This window comes from Lissotriton vulgaris, chromosome 7 (assembly GCF_964263255.1).
Source record: "Lissotriton vulgaris chromosome 7, aLisVul1.2, whole genome shotgun sequence".
Taxonomy (NCBI): Eukaryota; Metazoa; Chordata; class Amphibia; order Caudata; family Salamandridae; genus Lissotriton; species Lissotriton vulgaris.
Genome location: NC_141695.1, coordinates 970,394,093 through 970,404,363, shown reverse-complemented (window position 1 = coordinate 970,404,363; position 10,271 = coordinate 970,394,093). Strand labels below are relative to the sequence as shown.

Sequence of the window (10,271 nt, the reverse complement as noted above, 5' to 3'; positions counted from 1 at the left end):
CAAACAAAAACAGTGGGAGCTCCCTTCGCACTTGCTGTGGACCCTGGCCGCCTTAAATCGCATTAATGTTTTTCAATCGCTGTCCTTTTTGTCAAATGACTGCGTAATTGTTGTCTCCTTTGGGGGGTGGGCAGAAAGGATGCTTTCAGGCCCCGCGCAGCTTCCTTCTCGTTCTCGGAGCCTGTGTTGTGCAGAGCAGCGCGCCGTGCACTTTAGAGTCATCATTGTGCACTCCTTCGGAAAGATAATGGGCCCTTCTCTGTTGTTGTAAAAGCAGTCCGATAATAATACATTTTACTCCTTGTGATCCTGACCAATACCGCAGACAATTCACAAATTCTAATTGAGATTTACGTGTAATTAGTCAGTGCCAGACTTCTGTTTATAGGGCATTGTACTGAATATATGAAACCAGGTTCATAGAACTGAGTATATCATATCCAGTCTCATCCAGACGTATAGATGAGCTTGGATATATTTGCATATATATGGACAAATTTACTAATGTTTCCTGCAACGCAGTAGAGCAACCAACGTTGCTGCAACACGATGTATGAAAGGAAGAGAGCAGAACAGCGCATTACTACTAAGTGCCTACAAATGTAGTGCGAGGGTGTCTGTGATATCTTGCATACGCTTTTCGGTGGAAGGGTAGTCCTGCAGTACAAAATATTATGCTTAGATATAGTGGCCACGTTAGTACATGTGGTGTACAGTACACTACACATGCTAAGTTACAAACCTTTGGAGAAAAGAACAGTTTGCTCAGTTATGCCTCCCTCGATGAGGTCTACATTTTTGGTGCAAACCCCTGTCTACCTCTCTTGTTAAATTGGGCTTTGTGTCAAAATCCATGGGTGGTTGCCAGGAAGACCCATGGACCACCCCTTGGGCACCCCCATGTGCAAAGTAGCGTATATTGCTACTTTGTGTTATTTTAGGACTATTTTCCAGCACAAAACAACTTTTGAAGTGGAAAGTAAATCGGTGGGTAGGTTACCAGCCGAGATGCAAATGACGCATATCACATGAGGAAGTCCCTCGTGTTTGATTTGCTGGGGATTGAGGACGTTTTTTAGCAAACCGAATAGGGTGGACGTTACATCATTCGGTAGATCCAACACGACCAGGTATTCTATACAATTAGTAGTTAGGATGGTTAGAACTGTGAGCTTTTGACCACATTACTCCTTTAGGTGAAGATAGCTGACATATAGTTTTTTGGTCCTGACGAATCACCCTTAAATTTAGGATTAGGCGAGAAACATGTTGACCGTTCACACAAGGGAGTGCCTAATCTGAGACATAAAATCCCAGCCCTGCACCTTTGTTTAGTTTTTACTTAGGGTAGGAGACCCCTTTATTGAAATTATTATAGCTGGTACTCCTAACCCTATTTTAACTCACTTATTTTAGCACATTTTGACATCTTCACACATTAGGCCCCTCACCCCCACAGCACCAAACGGCTATTGGAAAAAAGATCTCCGCCAAAGTGCCCCTCATTGGGAGCCCGTCGGGTATTGCAGCACCGACCCGATGAGGAGCAGCCCGATGATGAAGCATAACACCCATATGGGTGTGTGAGGGCCCTAAATTCCAATAAAATGGATTCTCACCTCTGAACTATTCAAGGCCGAGTTAATCTAGACTCCATTAATTGACTCAGTTTTAACCTATCAGGAACAGCATATTACTTGTTTTCAGCATTCCATACCTCACATTTTTGTATACTTCAGCATAGGAAAATAGGGCCATACCTTTATTGTATATATATATATATATATATATATATATATATATATATATATATATATATATATATATATATATATATATATATATATATATATATATTGAATATATATATATATATATATATATATATATATATATATATATATATATATATATATATATATATATATATATATATATTCAATCCACATCGCTTGAAAGCATCACGCGCACTCAGTGGTAGAGATGCATAGTTTATTTCTCAAAAAACGTTACGCGTTTCGACACAGAGTGTGTCTTGCTCACACGTTACCCAACATAACAATATAGTGGCTTTAAGTAAACACACAGTATGGAGAATGTAGTTGAAAGTGAAAACGTCTCATTCTTAGGTACCTAGTTCACTCCTGGTAAAAAGATCGGCCATTTTAGAACAATGTTGTGTCTGGTGTTTATACATAGTATAGAATCCGTAGTTTATGGGATAACTAACTATACATCTACGCATTTAACCCACATTTACAACAATATCCGGTTATCATTGCGCATAAGAATCAAAGTGCACTCATTACACGATTTAGGTATACATGAATACTGTTGGTAATTATGTACCGCTGGGTTACATCGGTATTATCCTAATCAGTGGTACATATTTCAAAGGATACCTGCGGCAGTCCATTGATTCCCAGGTCAAGTGCCTGTAATCACTCTATTTACATTTTAGTCAATCATAGTGAAATCAGAAAATGTGGCTACTGTACGCAAAGGTCCCATATAAACCTGTACACAATTATCCACAATAATCATTCTAGTCAATTTGCACACTGCACATTGAAATCAAAGTATACTCGATACACAGTTGGAGTATAGATGGGCATAGTTGGTAGCTCTGTACCTCTGAGTTAGATGATATTCTATTTATCAATGATACATCTATGAGAGGCTGCCTATGTCAGTAATTTGCTTATCAGGTCTAGTGCCTATAAACCTTCTATTCACTCAGGCCGATGATGGTACATTCAGGGAATGTGTCTATTCTACATAATAGATCCCAGGGAAACCATTGCCAAATGTGCAAGTACATATATAATTTTGTATAATTTCTAGAACCAGGAAGGGTGCATATATCTTTTGACATATCGACATACTGCGGAAATATTAAAAAGCCAAAGGACCTCAGAATGGAAGTGAAGTCCTTAAATTGTTACAAAATACTATATATAAACCAGTGAAAAAGAGTTTCCAAAATAAGTAGTGAAATTCATAATCCTTATCTTAGTGAAGTGAAGAGGTCTCATCCTGAATCGAAGAAAAGGGTAGGGTAGGTGTGTAGTGCATAGTCCATCCCTTCCTTTTCTCCTGGAAAAAACATATACATATAATTAAAATATACATTAAAAAGAATAAGTCAAGACTAGCTTGACCACCCATAATCAGTACAATTGAGTTCAGACATCTTAAGTATTTACAAATTCAAATTGCAGAACAATGTAGTTAAACTTCTCGGAGCATGTGTTCTCTCTTAGAGTGCAGGAATTACTCTTCGTATAAATGAGTTGCAAGCTCTTCATCTACATTGTGGCCCCCAGGGAATCTGCTTTCTAAAATCATAATCCACTTGGATTCTTTCTTTCTGAGTGCCAGAACACGATTACCACCTCTCTTGCCCACAGTGACTTGTTCAATAGCACAGTATCTCAGTAGAGAGGAGTTCGATTGATGGACCTCCTGAAAGTGTCTGGCTACTGGGTAGTGGACATCCATATTAGTTATGGCTCTTAGATGTTCCTGTATACGTTTCTTAGCTGGCAAAGTTGTGCTACCCACATATCTCATGCCACATGGACAATCGAGTATATAGATTACAAAGCTTGTATTACAGGTAAGAAATTGTTTGAATATATGTTTGTGGTTGTGTCCTGGGATGTCGACCTCCTTCACCATATAACTAGATTTACAAGCCCGACAATGTCCACATGGGTAAAACCCTTTCAGGCCCTGTACATGCTGTTTCTTATTGTCAGATATATCCCCTTTCACCAAAATATCCCTGAGATTTCTCCCTCGTCTATAGGTGATCTGGGGTCTTTCTTTTAGGTCTGGTACTATTATGCTGTCTGTCTTAAGAATCTTCCAGTTCCTTACTAGAATCTTGCGGACTTGGTCTGATCTATGGTGAAAAGTAATTATGATTCTGTTTGGGTTGTTACCACTGTCTGTTTTCGGTTTAGGGGTAAGCGTTTGAAGCCTTTCTACTTCTGCAGCTTTTTTCACAGCTGTGTTCAACACCCATTCAGGGTACCCCCTTTCCCGAACCTCCTCAGCATACATTCTTGTTCTTGGATGAAACCATCAGTGTCACTACAGTTTCTTTTAGCTCTGAGTAATTCCCCGTAGGGGATGCTCCATTTTAAGGGGTCTGGGTGAGCACTTAAGGCATGGAGGAGACTATTCCCAGCCGTCTCTTTCCTATGTAAACTGGAGATAAGTCTCCCTCCACTCACATTAATTACAGTATCTAGGAATTCTACCTGGTTGTCACTTATAGAGTAGGTGAGGTTGATATTGTAGATGTTCCTATTGAGTTTCTCAATAAAATTCATGTCTTCCTCTTCGGTCCCACTCCATATCATGAACAGATCATCTATATATCTGATCCATGTTTTGGCCTTTTTGAAATCTTCTGTCAACCTGACATCATTTCTTAGTTCCTCCTCCCATTTGCCCACAAACAGATTCGCGAAGCTAGGTGCAAATGCCGAACCCATAGCCGCTCCACAGGTTTGTTTGGATATTGACCCGTCAAACATGAAAATATTATTTCTCAAGCATAGTTTCATCATTTGTATAAGCATATTAGTATGTTCTTGGTAGCCTATTTCCCTATTTTTTAGGAAGTGATAACTCGCTTCCATTCCTTGGAGGTGGTCAATGATGGTATAGAGAGCGCTCACATCCATGGTGATCAGTAGATCACCCTCTGACCATTGAATATTTTCAAGTTTGTTAAGCAAGTCAGTAGTATCCTTAGTATATGAGGGCAGTTGGCATACAAATTCTCTGCGGAAGTGGTCAATGTATTTGGATAAATTCTCGTTTACACTCCCTATAGAGGATATAATGGGTCTCCCTGGTGGTTCTATGGGATTCTTGTGAACCTTTGGTAAAAGGTAAAAAATAGGAAGTTTGGGATAGTCCTTTTTGAGAAACCGGAATTCGTGCCATGTAAGTAGTCCCTCATTATGCCATTCGGTGAGTTGTTCCCATGTTTCTAAGATACTATCATTATATTCATTCATACTGCTGGTACAATAGAACTTGCCTTCATTTAATTGAAACAGTGCCTCTTTTATATACAAGTCTCTACCCCACAACACAATATTACCTCCTTTATCAGAAGGTCTCAATATGACATTTTTAGGTCTCGCCTGTCGATGCGCATGCGCATCGAGCTTGCGAGACTATGGGGGCTTATCCACTCTTGAACCAACTTGCAAGGAATCGTGGCGATTTCTTGCAGTGCCCGTGACTTTTAAGCTCAATGCGCATGCGCATTGAGCTTAAAAGCGCGTGCACATCAGTTCCCTCCCTCCCCTTATCTCTCTTCACTCCGTCTTGTTTTACCCGCTCCGCCCCCTCCCCTGCCCGCCGTGTCGCATTTCTCCTCCCCCCTCCCCTTCTCTCTCTTCCCTCCGTCTTGTTTGTTTATTTTTTTACCCGCTCCGCCCCCTCCCCTGCCCGCCGTGTCGCATTTCTCCTCCCCCCTCCCCTTCTCTCTCTTCCCTCCGTCTTGTTTGTTTATTTTTTTACCCGCTCCGCCCCCTCCCCTGCCCGCCGTGTCGCATTTCTCCTCAACCCTCCCCTTCTCTCTCTTCCCTCCGTCCCCATCCCTGCAATGCCGAGAGCTTGTTACATTTATCAACCAGCAACTAGTGCCTTTTAGTGCTCCGTGCCTCTATTGCGGGTGCCTTGTGCGGTTTTGGATTTTCAGTCCGTTTCTTTAAAGCTGTAAATAAGTCTGCAAAACGGCTGCATGCATTTTTATTTCCACGACAAGGATACCGAGTGAAACACTCGTGTTCTTTCAGTTTGCTGAAACTGATGAATACGAGTGGAAAATGCACAATTACTCTAAAAAACAAGGGCGCATAGAATGACTACAGCCTTCGCCTGCTTTTAATTGTTCAAGAAAAAAAAAACATTTCCGAGGTCCCTTCCAAGGCAAATTTGTAGCTGAATGTTCATACAATTTTGTAACGAAGTCACACAATGTATACAATAAACAAAACAGCATGCTATCTCGGAATCCTATGTTTTTCTGTTCCCTCTCCCCGCTCCGCCCCCTCCCCTGCCCGCCGTGTTGCATTTCTCCTCCCCCCTCCCCACAGAAATGCCCTCCGTCTTCCCGTACTTTTTGCTCACAACTGCCTGAGCACTCGATCCTCTCGAAAGGGTCGAAGAGATGCCAACCTTCACCCCCTCTATCGAGTACCAAGGTGGATCCGAACATGTTGCTCGGGAATACTTTAAAGCTGTAAATAAGTCTGCAAAACGGCTGCATGCATTTTTATTTCCACGACAAGGATACCGAGTGAAACACTCGCGTTGTTTCAGTTTGCTGAAACTGATGAATACGAGTGGAAAATGCACAATTACTCTAAAAAACAAGGGCGAATAGAATGACTACAGCCTTCGCCTGCTTTTAATTGTTCAAGAAAAAAAAAACATTTCCGAGGTCCCTTCCAAGGCAAATTTGTAGCTGAATGTTCATACAATTTTGTAACGAAGTCACACAATGTATACAATAAACAAAACAGCATGCTATCTCGGAATCCTATGTTTTTCTAATTAAGGATAAAAGAGGTGTGTCCCGGCAGTGCTGGTTTTGTTCCTTCCTTGCTCACTTAATTATTTTGCTTGCAATAGTCTACTGATATCCAGATAACTTTTTTTTTTGCAAATGGCAAAACATGTATTAATGTATGGTCCAAAAGCGATTTCCTGAGTCTGGGCACCCCTTACACTCGTCGACTGTAGTCTACGTGGTCTGCTATAATTCTGTATGGTTACAATTTGCCTGTCCCAATTGCGGTTTAGTAATGATTTCTCCTGACTAAAGTTTCAAGTATAAGCATGAACAGTGTATACAAGAAGAGCTCATTGTTCTGACTGAGCACTGAAGCCATTTAATAGTAGCTTTCACCTTGTTTAGGTCAAGCCCACCAGACATCGAAAGCGGATTGCAAAAGAAATTTGGTCATCTTACCAAGAAATTACAGTGGGCTTAAATACTGCCCATTCCTTGCCAATTACTGGCTACTTTTATTGTCACAAATGTACTTGCTTCTTATTCAATGGCTTACTTTGTCTGTCTTCTGTTTGCATTTCCCCTGGAACACAGTCTAACTACTTGTTTCCTTCCACTGCTCACTTTTAAGGACAAACCGATTTTTCTTTTTCTTTAAGCACTTCAAAAAAAGTACATGTGTTTTCCAGCTGTATTCCTCGTGTGCTTTCCTCTCCACCCTGCTGGAGCTTCTGCCTTTGCTCAATATTGTTTTCTCCCTCATGTGTCTCCCTCATACTAGTGTACAAGAGAAGTTATGGGTGTGTGGGTATGCATCTCTCAATGCATGAGTTTGAGAATGAGGATTGCTTTCTATGCATTGAAGAAACTGTCATTGTCACCCACCCTCACACACCCTCACCCTCTCACCATCACCCCCCTCACCCACACACACCCTTACCCTCATCCCCTCACCCTCACACCCTCAGTCACCCTCACACCCCCTAACCCTCACCCCCTCACCCTCACCCCCTCACACACCCTCACTCACCCTCACACTCCCTCACACACCCTCACCCCCTCACACACCCTCACCCTCACACCACCTCACTCACCCTCACCCTCACACACCCACTCACCCTCACCCTCCCTCACCCTCACACCACTCAGTGCTACAACACATATTGTGTTACAATAGGTGTCACATTTGCGAAAGATAAAACTATTGGCATTGTAAATAACAAAGCTATTAATTTCGCTATTATCAAAACGAGCACATAAATAAAAAAAGTGTCCTTTACAATACCAATAGCTCAAACTTTCCTAATGTGAGACCTATTGCATTGCTGTGCTTCTCTCCCCTGCTGCACTCTACTGCTCTCTAGAGATGTGGCCTAACGACCAGAGCTGACATCTAAGTCACGTAAAGACAACACACATTGCATTACAAATGCTATAGGTGTCACATTTGCGAAAGTTAAAACTATTGACATTGTAACTGACAAAGCTATTACTTTTGCTAGCTACAAAACCAACACATAAATAAAAAAAGTGTCATTTACAATACCAATTGCTCAAACTTTCCTAATGCGAGACCTATTGCATTTCCAATGCTTGTTATCATCTGTTAGAGAGAAAATAAAATCCATCTCTCCCTTAGTCAGATTGATGTCTCCCCGCCTATGTTTAGGACAGGTATGTTTTAGTTTAGTAAGTTCTTTTGTCACCACTTTGTGAAAGGTATCGATCGAATCTTGGGGGAGGGTGGGATAGAACACTGACTTAGGCTTAAACTAAGTATTCGCAGGGCTATCCGTTCTATTTTCTCTCACTCCTACAACCTCAAGTTCCGAACCAGAGTCATTAATTAGGCCTCCAAGGGAATATACCGTTTGCAACATGTCCACATCTCCTACTGTAAGTTCAGGTATATTTACCTCTACATCAAGGTTGATTCCTGGTTTATTTTTCATCATTGAATGCCATTTAGTTAGTTTCAGTTTCCTGATGAATTTAAAAATGTCAACCCTAGTATCCGCGTAGTCAAAAAGTTCAGTGGGGCAAAAAGTAAGACCCAAACATAGGGTTTGTTTTTCTTTAAGCGTAAGTGTTCTAGATGAGAGATTGATAATGGTTTTATTTACCATAGATTCATCCATCATTATTTTCTTTTTCTGTAACCCCCACGCTTGGTTCCCACTGGTTTTCTGCTGTTCTTTTCTTCTCCTCTGCTGGAGCTTGAGTCGTCTCTGTCGCGATCTCCCTTGCCTCTTGCTCTTCCCCTTGGTCGTCCTCGTGTTGGTTTCTGGTTGAATTGTGGCTACTGTGCCTTGTCCACGTCTTTTTTGCGTCGTGTTCTCAGCACTCGGAACTCCTGTAAAAATTTCGCCGGTTTTTTAGTGATATCAACCAGTGAGATTGTACTTGTGGATTGTATAGAAATGTCTGTTTCTGAGCCACTGGTTTGGTTTGTTACTGTTTGTTCATTTTCTGTATTGCTCTGGTTTTGATTGCTTGTAGATGTATCCAGCTGATTATATAAATAGTCCTATTTAGGGCTATATGTCAGTGTCCGCCCGCTATCATAATCCCCGCAATCAAAATGAAGTTTCCTTTGTTTACGGTATTTAATATCTTCTTCATGTTTCTTTAACCTGCCCTTAAGTTCCTCTTTGAATTTTTTGATTTTCTCTTGCTCTGGATTTTTCAGAAAGTCATCCTCTAATTCTTTTATTTGTTGGAGGATGATGTCACGATCTTCCCAGGCATATTTAATTAATATACACATCATGTTTTTGGAACTATTGGCAGAGTTTTGTGACCAGTCGTCCAGCATTTTAGAGTTCAATGACTCATGGGATGGTGTAATGTAAATCCTTAAACCTCTTGGCACCATTTCCTTATCCATATAGTCTTGCAAAGATGTTGCCTCCCACCATTTGGAGCTTTCTTGTTTTTTGAGTTTTTCAAATTTGCGAAATTGTTCATTTAAGGGATCACTTGTAGATTTTGTTTGTGTTGGTATATATAGTTTCCTCCTTTGCCAGGTGCTCTGGCAAACAGTGACGCTGCCTCACGTCTTCTTTCCCCTTCATCATCCATAATAAATGATTAATGTTCGTATACACGTTACTAGATTGTCTGTACTCTTTTATGGTGCTTCACAGTTTACTCTGCGTTAGGTTTTTGTTTGAGAAACTTGTGGTAAATAGTACCTCCTTGTAATCGTTATAGTAGAGTCCCAGCTCTCACTTTTTTCTCTCTATCACCCCGCCTGTAATCGGCGGTTCCTGATGCCGTATTTAGACTTTCCTGGACGGGATATGACATGAGATACGATTCAGCAACTTTTCTGTAATACGTTTCCCAGTATTCATAAATTGTTCAAGCGAAGTGCATAGATAGAAATCGTCTCATGTATGCCTGCCCTTACTCGGCGCTATCCCTGTAAACCCTCGTTGCTCAACCGGATTGACCGCCGCACTGCTGCGTCGATGCAAACCGAGAGACACAGAGGAGGAACAAGGAAAGGCTTACCTTTCAGGGTCAGGCGTGCTCTTCAGTCCAGGTTTTTGTCCGGTGATCCGCTGTGTATATCGGCCGGCTCTATATATATATAGGTAGATGATGATGAAGAATAGACGGAGATGTGATTGGAAACGCATACCTCCTATTAAATAAGACAATGGAGCAGGCTCTCTGGAATTAACAAATTAATTAATTGACCAAAATGTCTACGACAAACAAT

At 41.2% G+C, this 10,271-nt stretch overlaps 1 pseudogene; it reads right to left on the bottom strand.

Moving 5' to 3' along the window:
* Positions 1 to 8,684: 8,684 nt before the first annotated feature.
* On the bottom strand, positions 8,685 to 9,625 carry LOC147702825 (uncharacterized; annotated as a pseudogene).
* Positions 9,626 to 10,271: the final 646 nt, after the last annotated feature.